The sequence below is a fragment of the Etheostoma spectabile genome, chromosome 4 (assembly GCF_008692095.1).
Source record: "Etheostoma spectabile isolate EspeVRDwgs_2016 chromosome 4, UIUC_Espe_1.0, whole genome shotgun sequence".
NCBI lineage: Eukaryota > Metazoa > Chordata > Actinopteri > Perciformes > Percidae > Etheostoma > Etheostoma spectabile.
Genome location: NC_045736.1, coordinates 22,023,161 through 22,035,515, shown reverse-complemented (window position 1 = coordinate 22,035,515; position 12,355 = coordinate 22,023,161). Strand labels below are relative to the sequence as shown.

At 42.0% G+C, this 12,355-nt stretch overlaps 1 long non-coding RNA gene across 1 annotated transcript; it reads right to left on the bottom strand.

Annotated features, from left to right (window-relative positions):
* Window positions 1-3,632: 3,632 nt before the first annotated feature.
* LOC116688035 (uncharacterized) lies at window positions 3,633-4,350 on the bottom strand. Its single transcript, XR_004331686.1, has 2 exons — window positions 4,169-4,350; window positions 3,633-4,085 (listed from the first exon to the last, which is right to left on the bottom strand). It is a non-coding gene; the product is annotated as an uncharacterized LOC116688035 (long non-coding RNA).
* Between the last annotated feature and the right edge of the window lie 8,005 nt (window positions 4,351-12,355).

The following is a 12,355-nucleotide window of genomic DNA, read 5'->3' as shown; positions in this document are numbered from 1 at the left end:
CTGTCTTTTGTGTCTTCTGGTGTGAATAATGTAGGTCTACTTATTTCATATTGTGCTTTAGATAATGAAGAAAAACATGAGTAGAGATGTTTTTCACAAGATCACACTCCTGTAATTATCTTTGGGGGATTTGTTTTTTAATCAGATTGATTAGGATTTGCATGTGTTCACCCAGCCTTTTACCAGATAAAAACATTTAGCTCTTGATCTCCTCTGTCTAATGTTAAGACCAAAGTAGCTGAGAAAGAAATGTATTATTTACCATGCAGATGGACAAGGAGTATATTGATCATTCAGAATAAACAGGCAAAACGGTTGTAAGGGATGATATGTGGGCATGGGAAGATGTTTTTCATCCAGATGCATTTATTTCTACTTCAGGACTAGAGAGACAGTCTCAAAACGCATACATCTTCATTTCCATTACATACTCTGACCATTAACTTGTGTCAGGCTGTGCATGTCCCATCCGCGACGGGAGACACAAGCACTGTGATGTACGACGGCCATTAACTTCTCCAAGGAGGCAAAAACCATTTGAAGATGCCTGTCACAAACAAATAAGCATCCATACACAAACCCTGTCACATCCCAGCTGTATGTGCTCCATCTGCTCTCTCTCAATATGACAAATTCCTAAAATTCTATTTGAATGTCTTTGTCTGTTTCATTACACAACAACGCTCCAGTAAGTCTGTTCTTACTTGCTGATCCATCAATCTCTGTCCTACTCCATCAATTCCCTTGTAACTGTAAAAATCAATTTGAAATTCAGCCAAATACCCAGAGAGAATAGTAAATGTCCCATATTTATTATGATTACTAGTGAGTAAAGCAAAAGGAATTCATCTCCAATAATAATAAAAATAATGCAATTTACTTTGGATGCCAATGTCACTGGGTCAAATGGTTTCCCCACCACTTTCCGCAGTCCACAGACACAAATATCTCACACATTGTAATGACATTTGGTACAGACATTCATGGTCCCCAAAGGATGAATAATTATACCTTTGGTGGTCCATTCATCTAGCCTCAGTCTTGCATTGCCAGACTTTCCTCTACAGCACTGCCGAGGAGGGTCCGGCTAGTACACACGGCATTCCGGGATGAAAGAAAACGTGCTCTGGTTTGTTGGCATTACTTTAAACCAATCACAATTGTCTTGGGCAGTGCTAAGCGCAGAGCGGCATCATGGTGCCACTGCAAAATAGTCTCTGGAAGGAATTTGTTTTGGTAGAACGTATATGTTCAATTGTTTTAGTCATGCTACAGAAAACTCAGATTGGACAGCTGTCTGGATTTAACCTGCAGAGATCTGAGGAGCAGTTAAGCATGTTAACACAAGATGGTGGTTAGTCTCGCATTGCCAGACCTATCTCCACAGTGCTGCGGAGGACTAGGTGGTGGTCAACATGGTAAACATACTCGCTCGAACGTTAACATTTTAATTTTGTGCATGTTACATACTGATATTGTTTATTATTGTGTTGAGCCTCACAGAATCACTCACATGACTGTGGTCTTACAGCAGTCAAATGAAAGTGTGTATGTGAAAGGACATTGCTTTAAGTTTTAAACTTGCAGTTCCCCTCAACGTTGGGAGATTTGTTTTAGTTATATGGACCACAACTTTACTGTTTTGGTTCACTCTCATCACTGCTGTTTCCAGAGGCAGCTATTTTCATCAAAAACATTCTAATGAACCCACTGTGTGCTACATACCAAACAACAAACTGTAGACAAAGCTGGCAACTAGCGGGTGAACTCAGTGTATAATTTAACAGCTAAAGAACCAGATAATTCTCTTAGAGGTTGGTGGAGAGAAAAACAGAGCTAAAATAAGAACGAGTAATGGACTTGAATTTATCAGGTAGACACAAACCTGACTCCAAATAAATGTAATATATCATTGTAATGTAATACATTATTATTTATTTTGGTTTACAGGTGTTTTCTGCTGCCACTAAGTAGCCAACACATCTCTTTTCAATTAATATTGCCACCATTAATTGTTAACCTTACTCATGAGTCCAATGTTGTTTTTTTTATCAGTTACAGCTTGCGTAACACTTCTCTTGGAAGCTAATGCATCGTACATCCGTCCGTGCAGGTACTAGATTTAGTAGAGTTGATAGCAAAACAATTACTTTCTATTATAGTTAAGTGCTCAAGTGAATAAACAGTGCCCTCCCCAAACTGAAAATGGAAAATGAATCACTTAAGTTGTCACTTAAGTCCAAAATGTAATGTTTGCCTGTTTCGAAAATCATTTCCCCAAATTACTTTAAATAACAGTGAGGAAGTGGTCATAAAAAGAAAAGGCAATATATTATCCAGTAACAATATGAACTCATAACATTATGGATGTAAAATGCCTTTTCGGTTTATTGGTAAAAAGAGCTCTGATAATGTCTGATAATATAATGAGATCAGGTTATACAAAGGGATGAAACAGACAAATACATTTAGTAGACAGATAATTAGCAGCATCATGGAAACAACGTTGGACCTATAAAAGGTCTGAGATGAATGAACAACAACAACAACAATAAGGGGAAGTAATTCAGCTTGGAGGACTGGCTTGGAAATAACAAGAATGCTCTCAAAAAAGACAATACATGAGCAGTAGAGGTTCAGGAGGGGAAGACTATGATATTTTTAAATAATGGTGGATGCAAGAGGCAGCACTACTGACGTGACAATAAGCAAGGTGAACTGAGAACATACTGCACATGTACAGGTTCTATAAGAGATCCAAAAAACATATTCTCGTGGACTGGTATAACTTTGAAAGAGGATTTCAAAGTTAATAACAATGGAGATGCAAACTTTGTAGCAAATACTTGATCCAATAGGATACATTATTTACGCTACATAAATTCATGCTTATAGTAAGAACACTGAGGGTGAGACACTGTGGGAGCTTTGAAAATGACTTTATACATGAACTCAAAGAGGATTTTAATGCTGAGGGAAGTCATGAGCATCTTTAATAAAAAGTCCAGCTGTTTATCAGATGCACACAGTGAACATCTGCACAACCACTGAACAAAGCTTCGGGCTATCGACTTAATAGCACAGTGTATTCCCATACATTTTTTCTTTGAGTCCAGTTCTACACAGCACACAGTCACACTCTCCACACTACCAGGTTTAAGCACATCAGAGGGACACAGTCATTCATGAACATTGGGTGGATGATTAAAAAAAAAACTCAATGCAGATTTTTTTTCCCTAAGTGTGAGTAATAATAGGTGAAATTTGCAGGAAATGCTCATGAATGTGTATAATGTGTTTGATTTCATTCATTTAATAGTCAGTCATATTCATGTCCATTGAGTTAGAGACACAAATTATTTTGTGATTTACAGTATATATTAATGAGTTTTCACAAAATATTTTCAATGAACATAAAAATATTTATTGTTGTACATAAATGTAAAAAAGAAAATCCACATTAAAAACATGAAGTTTCTTAAATGTATTTCTGATGCACACACAAATTGGTTGTTGGCTGAAATGGAAGAAGCCACCAGGTTGGCCACAAATTATTCCCTTTTCAAAAGAAATGTATTTCTGAATTGAGCCGTGGCAGCCTTGTGAAAACAGGCTAAATGACTACTGGCTGATTGAGCAACGCATTCATTTATTCATATAAGAAGATTGTCACATTGAATGCTTATTCTTTAAATGGTCTTTAAATATTTTTTTCTTTTGCAACCTGTTTGAATCTACTGTCTTGCCATCTTTATACAGTATACGTTGCTTGTTCTCACTTTGTCTTCTTTTTTGATTCTTTTACCTTCGCGGGCTGTTTTGTTTTCCTCCAAGGCAGGAAGTTGTAGGAGACTAGAGCTGTGAGGAGGTATGTAGCCATGCCAGTGTATCCTCCCAGTACCAGACACAGCGGCTGTGCCAACACGAACAGACAGAACACATTCATTGACGCACGGTCATCCAGCTCCACCTGATCGTCCTGTGTGGCTTTCATCACTCCAAAAAAATACATCAGTGCCACCCCCGGGTAGAAAGCCAATTCCACCATGATGCTGAAGACAGGATGCTCCCACAAACTAGAATGCCTTTGGGTTTAACAATTAAACATGTGTTGGAAAGTAGTAGCAAAATCCAAGTATTGAGCAAGAGTATTTTCAGAGACACTCACCTGGATCAGATTTACATTCCCCCACTGACAGAAGTCTGTCTGAAGTATGAAGGTGGATCTGAAAGGAAAACACACTTGGACCTTTGATCTGTAGTCACAAAAGTCCTGTCAAACATTATCCACCTCTTGTGCTCCTTATCAGAACACTTGACAGTTGTTACCGTCTATGACATGAAGCACTCTTTAAAATGATTTTTATCACTTTTTAAATTACTAACAAAAACAATTATACTGAGCTTTCATGTGTATTTTATTAAAGCCACAGACAGTATTCCTTAATAAAACTGTTCTCATACGTCAAAGTGTCCATGTGTGAACTGAATAACATGTCATAATTGTATTATGTTGTAAAAACCTGAACTTTACATTCACATATGCCTTTCTTCTAGTTTGCAGATGTACACTGACCGGTACAGTACAGTGATTTACAGAATCATCCATTAATACCTATTTTTTATTGCAGTTAGATGAGAAGATTCCAACAAATCCAGAAGATCGACAATCACTCTCATGTCTGTACACCAAATGTGAAGCTATGGAGCCAGGAGATGGTTGGCTTAGCTTAGTATAAAGACTGTAAACAGAGGTTAACTGCTAGCCAGGCTCTGCTAAAAATTCCCCCTATAGGCTGCCTCTAAGAATGAAGGAATACACAGTGGGTACGGAAAGTATTCAGACCCCTTTACATTTTTCACTCTGTGTCATTGCAGCCATTTTCCAAAAATCAAAAAAGTTAATTTTATTTCTTATTAATGTACACTCAGCACCCCATCTTGACAGAAAAAAACCCCAGAAATGTAGACATTTTTGCAAATTTATTAAAAAAGAAAACAAATATCACAGGGCCATAAGTATTCAGACCCTTTGCTCAGTATTGAGTAGAAACACCCTTTTGATCCAGTGCAGCCATGAGTCTTCTTGGGAATGATGCAACAAGTTTTTCACACCTGGATTTGGGGATCCTCTGCCATTCCTCCTGGCAGATCCTCTCCAGTTCTGTCAGGTTGGATGGTGACCGTGGACAGCCATTTTCAGGTCTCTCCAGAGATGCTTGGTTGGGTTTAGGTCAGGGCTCTGGCTGGGCCAGTCCAGAATGGTCCCAGAGTTTTTCCGAAGCCACTCCTTTGTTTTTAGCTGTGTGCTTAGGGTCATTGTCTTGTTGGAAGGTGACCCTTCGGCCCAGTCTGAGGTCCCGAGCACTCTGGATGAGGTTTTCTTCCAGGATATCTCTATACTTGGCTGCATTGATCTTTCCTTCAATTGCAACCAGTCGTCCTGTTCCTGCAGCTGAAAAAATCAAAACATAGCATGATGCTGCCACCACCACGTTTTACTGTTGGGATTGTATTGTGCAGGTGATGGCAGTGTCTCGTTTTCTCCACACATACTGCTTAGAATTAACAGCAAAAAGTTCAATCTTGGTCTCATCAGACCAGAGAATCATATTTTTCCTGGTCGGGGAGTCCTTCATGTGTCTTTTTTGGCAAACTCTATGCGGACCACTCTGCCACAAAGCCCGGACTGGTGGAGGGCTGCAGTGATTGTTGACTTTGTGGAACTTTCTCCCATCTCCCTACTGCCTCTCTGGAGCTCAGCCACAGTGATCTTTGGGTTCTTCTTTACCTCTCTCACCAAGGCTCTTCTCCCACAATTGCTCAGTTTGGCTGGACGGCCAGGTCTAGGAAGAGTTCTGGTTGTCAAAAACTTCTTCTATTTAAGGATTATGGAGGCCACGGTGCTCTTAGGAACCTTGAGTGCTGCAGAAATGGATTTGTAATCTTGGCCAGATCTGTGCCTTGCCACAGTTCTATCTCTGAGCTCATTGGGAAATTCCTTGGACTTCATGATTCTCATTTGCTCTTCCATGCACTGTGAGCTGTAAGGTCTTCTGTAGACAGGTGTGTGCCTTTCCTAATCAAGTCCAATCAGTTTAATTACACACAGCCGGACTCCAATGAAGGAGTACAGAACCATCTCGATAAGGAGTTTTTCTTTTTTAATAAATTTGCAAACATTTCTACATTTCTGTTTTTTTCTGTCAAGATGGGGTGCTGCATGTACGTTAATGAGAACTAAAATGAACGTTTTGGATTTTTGGAAAATGGCTGAAATGAAACAAAGAGTGAAAAATGTATAAGGGGTCTAAATACTTTCTGTACCCACTGTACTACAGCCAGTAAAGCAAGGCAATGCGTAGCTGTGCCAGAGTTACAGAGAGAAAGAGTGTCCAATGTGGTGACATTAAGAAACCAGTGAACAGATTGCTTTTTCTTGATTTCTTAAAAAGTCCCTGGTGGAAACTTTGCCTGTAGGATGTTCTTTGTTGCTCAGTCTATCATGTTCACTTCATTTTCAGAATCTAAACTCACACCACAACATACACTTATTAGCAAAACCACTCAACATAATACTCCATTAGTAAAAATACAGAGGAGGACAGAGCCCAGGCAGGGTTCCTGGACGACTTAAACTTTCCCCACAGCAGAGAAGCTACTGCACATTAAAACGTTTGGATGTGCAGCTACTTACAGTGGTGTGAAAAAGTGTTTGCCCCCTTCCTCATTTCCTGTTCCTTTGCATGTTTGTCACACTTAAGTGTTTCGGAACATCAAACCAATTTAAACAATAGTCAAGGACAACACAAGTAAACACAAAATGCAATTTGTAAATGAAGGTGTTTATTATTAAAGGTGAAAAAAAATCCAAACCATCATGGCCCTGTGTTAAAAAAGTGATTGCCCCCCTTGTTAAAACATACTATAACTGTGGTTGTCCACACCTGAGTTCAATTTCTCTAGCCACACCCAGGCCTGATTATTGCCACACCTGTTCACAATCAAGGCATCACTTAAATAGGAGCTGCTTGACACAGTAAGGTCCACCAGAAGATCCTTAAAAGCTACACATCATGCCGAGACCCAAAGAAATTCAGGAAAAATTGAGAAAGAAAGTAATTGAGATCTATTAGTCTGGAAAGGGTTATAAAGCCATTTCCAAAGCTTTGGGAATCCAGCGAACCACAGTGAGAGCCACTATCCATAAATGGCGAAGACATGGAACAGTGGTGAACCTTCCCAGGAGTGGCCGGCCGCCCAAAATTAGCCCAAGAGCGCAGCGACGACTCATCCAAGAGGTCACAAAAGACCCCACAACAACGTCCAAAGAACTGCAGGCCTCACTTGCCTCAGTTAAGGTCAGCGTTCATGCCTCCACCATCAGGAAAAGACTGGGCAAAAATGGCCTGCATGGCAGAGTTCCAAGGAGAAAACCACTGCTGAGCAAAAAGAACATCAAAGCTCATCTCAATTTCTCCACAACACATCTTGATGGTCCCCAAGACTTTTGGGACAACCTTCTGTGGACCGATGAGACAAAAGTGGAACTCTTTGGAAGGTGTGTGTCCAAGTATATCTGGCGTAGAAGGAACACTGCATTTCATAAAAAGAACATTATACCAACAGTAAAATATGGTGGTGGTAGTGTGATGGTCTGGGGCTGTTTTGCTGCTTCAGGGGCTGTTTTGCTGCTTCAGGACCTGGAAGACTTGCCGTGATAAAAGGAACTATGAATTCTGCTGTCTACCAAGAGATCCTGAAGGAGAATGTCCGACCATCTGTTCGTGTACTCAAGCTGAAACGAACTTGGGTTCTGCAGCAGGACAATGATCCTAAACAAGTCCACCACCGACTGGCTGAAGAAAAACAATGAAGACTTTGTAGTGGCCTAGCCAAAGTCCTGACCTGAATCCTATTGAGATGTTGTGGTATGACCTTAAAAAGGCCGTTCATGCTCGAAAACCCCCTAATGTAACTGAATTAGGACAATTCTGCAAAGATAAGTGGGCCAAAATTCCAACAGGACGCTGTAAAAGCCTCATTGCACGTTATCGCAAACGCTTGGTTGCAGTTGTTGCTGCTAAGGGTGGCCCAACCAGTTATTAGGTTTAGGGGGCAATCACTTTTTCACACTGGGCCATGATGGTTTGAATTTTTTTTCCCCTTTTAATAATAAACACCTTCATTTACAAATTGCATTTTGTGTTTACTTGTGTTCCATCCATCCATCCATCTTCATCCGCTTATCCGGTATCGGGTCGCGGGGGCAGCAGCTCCAGTAGGGGACCCCAAACTTCCCTTTCCCGAGCCACATCAACCAGCTCCGACTGGGGGATCCCGAGGCGTTCCCAGGCCAGGTTGGAGATATAATCTCTCCACCTAGTCCTGGGTCTTCCCCGAGGCCTCCTCCCAGCTGGACGTGCCTGGAACACCTCCCTAGGGAGGCGCCCAGGAGGCATCCTTACCAGATGCCCGAACCACCTCAACTGGCTCCTTTCGACGCGAAGGAGCAGTGGCTCTACTCCGAGCTCCTCTCGGATGACTGAGCTTCTCACCCTATCTCTAAGGGAGACGCCAGCCACCCTCCTGAGGAAACCCATTTCGGCCGCTTGTACCCTGGATCTCGTTCTTTCGGTCATGACCCAGCCTTCATGACCATAGGTGAGGGTAGGAACGAAAATTGCCCGGTAGATCGAGAGCTTTGCCTTCTGGCTCAGCTCTCTTTTCGTCACAACGGTGCGATAAATGGAATGTAATACCGCACCGGCTGCTCCGATTCTCCAACCAATCTCACGCTCCATAGTCCCCTCACTCGCGAACAAGACCCCAAGGTACTTAAACTCCTTCACTTGGGGTAAGGACTCACTCCCCACCCGAAGAAAGCACTCCATCGGTTTCCTGCTGAGAACCATGGCCTCAGATTTAGAGGTGCTGATCCTCATCCCAGCCGCTTCACACTCGGCTGCGAACCGATCCAGTGAGTGCTGAAGGTCACAGACCGATGATGCCATCAGGACCACATCATCTGCAAAAAGCAGCGATGAGATCCCGAGCCCACCGAACTGCAACCCCTCCCCGCCCCGACTACGCCTCGATATCCTGTCCATAAATATTACAAACAGGATTGGTGACAAAGCGCAGCCCTGGCGGAGGCCAACCCTCACCTGGAACGAGTCCGACTTACTGCCGAGAACCCGGACACAGCTCTCGCTTTGGTCATACAGAGATTGGATGGCCCTAAGAAGGGACCCCCTCACCCCATATTCCCGCAGCACCTCCCACAATTTCTCCGGGGGACCCGGTCATACGCCTTCTCCAGATCCACATAACACATGTAACTGGTTGGGCATACTCCCAGGCCCCCTCCAAGATCCTTGCGAGAGTAAAGATCTGATCCGTTGTTCCACGACCAGGACGGAATCCGCATTGTTCCTCTTCAATCCGAGGTTCGACTATCGGCCGAACCCTCCTTTCCAGCACCTTGGAGTAGACTTTACCAGGGAGGCTGAGAAGTGTGATACCCCTGTAATTGGCACACACCCTCTGGTCCCCCTTTTTGAAGAGGGGAACCACCACCCCGGTCTGCCACTCCTTAGGCACCGTCCCAGACTTCCACGCAATGTTGAAGAGGCGTGTCAACCAAGACAGCCCCTCCACACCCAGAGCTTTCAGCATTTCTGGACGGATCTCATCAATCCCTGGGGCTTTGCCGCTGTGGAGTTGTTTGACTACCTCAGCGACTTCCACCAGGGAAATTGACGACAATCCCCCATCATCCTCCAGCTCTGCCTCCACCAAAGAGGGCGTGTCTGTTTACTTGTGTTGTCCTTGACTATTGTTTAAATTGGTTTGATGTTCCGAAACACTTAAGTGTGACAAACATTCAAAGGAACAGGAAATAAGAAAGGGGGCAAACACTTTTTCACACCACTGTATTTGATCAGAGGCAGCAGCAAGTATTGAGTCAAGGAGTTCATAATTAGTTTGAGCCCATTTGTATTGACTGTAGACCTGCAAGAAATAGTGTGAATAGAGTATTTTTATTGTTTTACAGCTGTATTCCAACATCCAGCTAATCCCAGCTGCTGCAGCTTGAGGGAGCGCTGGACCATTAGTCAAGTCAATCAGCCACCTAGGCTGCTGTGGCCTTCCATAAACACCCTTTGTATGCGTTTGTGTGTGTTATTCTGTTGCATTGTTTGTCGAAATAATTCAGAAAAACCTTCACTGTGATGTTTGCCTCCTCAGGAGGGGTTTGATTCTGGATTTAACCACTAGGCCATAGACCAGGATTGCACTCTGGGAGGGAACATGTGGCCCTTTGAACTGGGATTTATCAAAACCCTACTTCTCCACAGGGTACAAGTGAAGTACCCACATGCTTCTACAGCAAGCAGAGAGAAGGACAAAGCCTCAGCCATCAGATTAAATCCAGCTCAATCATAAATCATCAGTTTGTTGGAGTTTGCTTCAGATACACCAAATGGGTGTAATAATTACAACTTTAAGCATTTCTACTTTCAAAAGCCTGTTACCAGTTCTGTTTCGAGCATGTTACTCTCTGATGGAGAGCAGTCAATGCAAAAAAACAACCTCATTTTGGGGCACATGAACACTTCGCAATGGGACGTTAATCTTCTTTTTGTAGGATGTTTTGTATTGCAAAAGTCTTATAGAAAATATCTTTCTCCATTTTCATTAAGAAGAAAAGCCTTAGTAATGACACCAAAATCTGAAGTTTGCTGTTGTTTAGAAGAGGTATTTTCAGAAGTATTTGTCATTGTCCTTGAATACCTCAACATGAAATCATGTCATCGTCATTTAGCCAGTCACACGAGAATAAGAACTATTCTCCACAAAACACACCTGCTGTGGGAGAATTTTCTTTAGGAAATGAAATAAAACACAATTTCCTACACAGCAGAAACCTTACTGTCCATCAAGACAAAACTGCACTACCACGGATTGTTTTAATTTTGTCCTACGGCAGCCACAATAAAAGGTTTGACAAAGACATACTCTAGTTAGCTGGTGTCAAATTTAAAATAAAAGATGACTGCCTTTTAAAAGTGTGCATCTGAGGCTGGCTGAAAATACCAACAGATTATGGGTATAACTGGTATTTGCGGACAACTTCCCTTCATTTAGGAATGGGCCATGGACATCCAACACATATTAATTAGTGTATTTTGGTATGTTTGCTTTAGAAAAAGTGTTTAAAAAAACTGAGAAATGTTTAATGAAGTAAACAAATGTCTTTATTTTCCAGGTATGTGTAGGAAAAAAGCACATTTATTTTAAGGAGCTTTATTGCTTGACGGGGCATTTGTCTATTTTTGCATAATTACTTCCAGAAAGGGGATATTTTGGACAGCATGACGCAAGTAAGGATAAACACAGTAATTAGTTCTAAGGAAACTGCAGGAAGCCGAGAAAACAGGACGGAGAAGGAGGAAAGGGGACATTTGAGTTCCCTATGGTGTTATTAATGTGACCAGCAGTACAGAGAATTGACCACCTCCTGGTCCATTGCAATTGGATGACAATAGCATTTAAAGGAGGTATCCAGGCTTTTGTAATGCTGGCCCCACACTTTATAGTAGTGTATAATTTGCAGAGTTTGGGTCTGATTCGCCCCTCACAAAAATCCGATTCCGATTCGAGGCTGGTCTGGCCGGATTATTGGCCCAAACTATACTGTAGTTTGAGGGATTTACAGGTACAATTTTACGATTACCGACTGGCTCGAAGCCAGTAAACGCCACCTACTGGATGTAGAACAGAAACATGGCTTCCAACCAGGTGGATGGTAGAAAAGAAAGAACTTTGGAAAAATAACAGACACAGTATGAGTGCTTGTTTTTAACGTCATCCATTCTTTCCCCAGTGCAAAACATAACACACACAAGTGCAACCATCTGATGACGACAGTTCGCCTACATGTTTTTTGTTCTGAATTCACGTTTAGTGACGCAAGATTCTGTGGGATCACAAGTCTCTGTCGCCACTCTAAAATTGTTCAGGAGAATGCCAAGTATGCGGTCCTGGGTCTTTACAGAATTGTCTGGTAAGTGAATCCCCATATAAGAAAACTGTTAAATCTGTCATTATATCTGTGGTCTTCCATATTTTTAAAATCAGTTAACTTTTTCTGCACAGCACCCCTTTTGAGGATAAAAAACATTTTCAATTAAAGATTAAATTGTGGTCACCACTACATATGTTCTTGTCTTTGTTTTGGTAGTTGTGTAGCTTTATCGTCTGCTTTACAGTACCTTGACTTCGTAGTCCTTTCACAAACCTGTCCATGATTTGCTAGCAGTGCAGCAGAACCATGCATTATTCACCTATG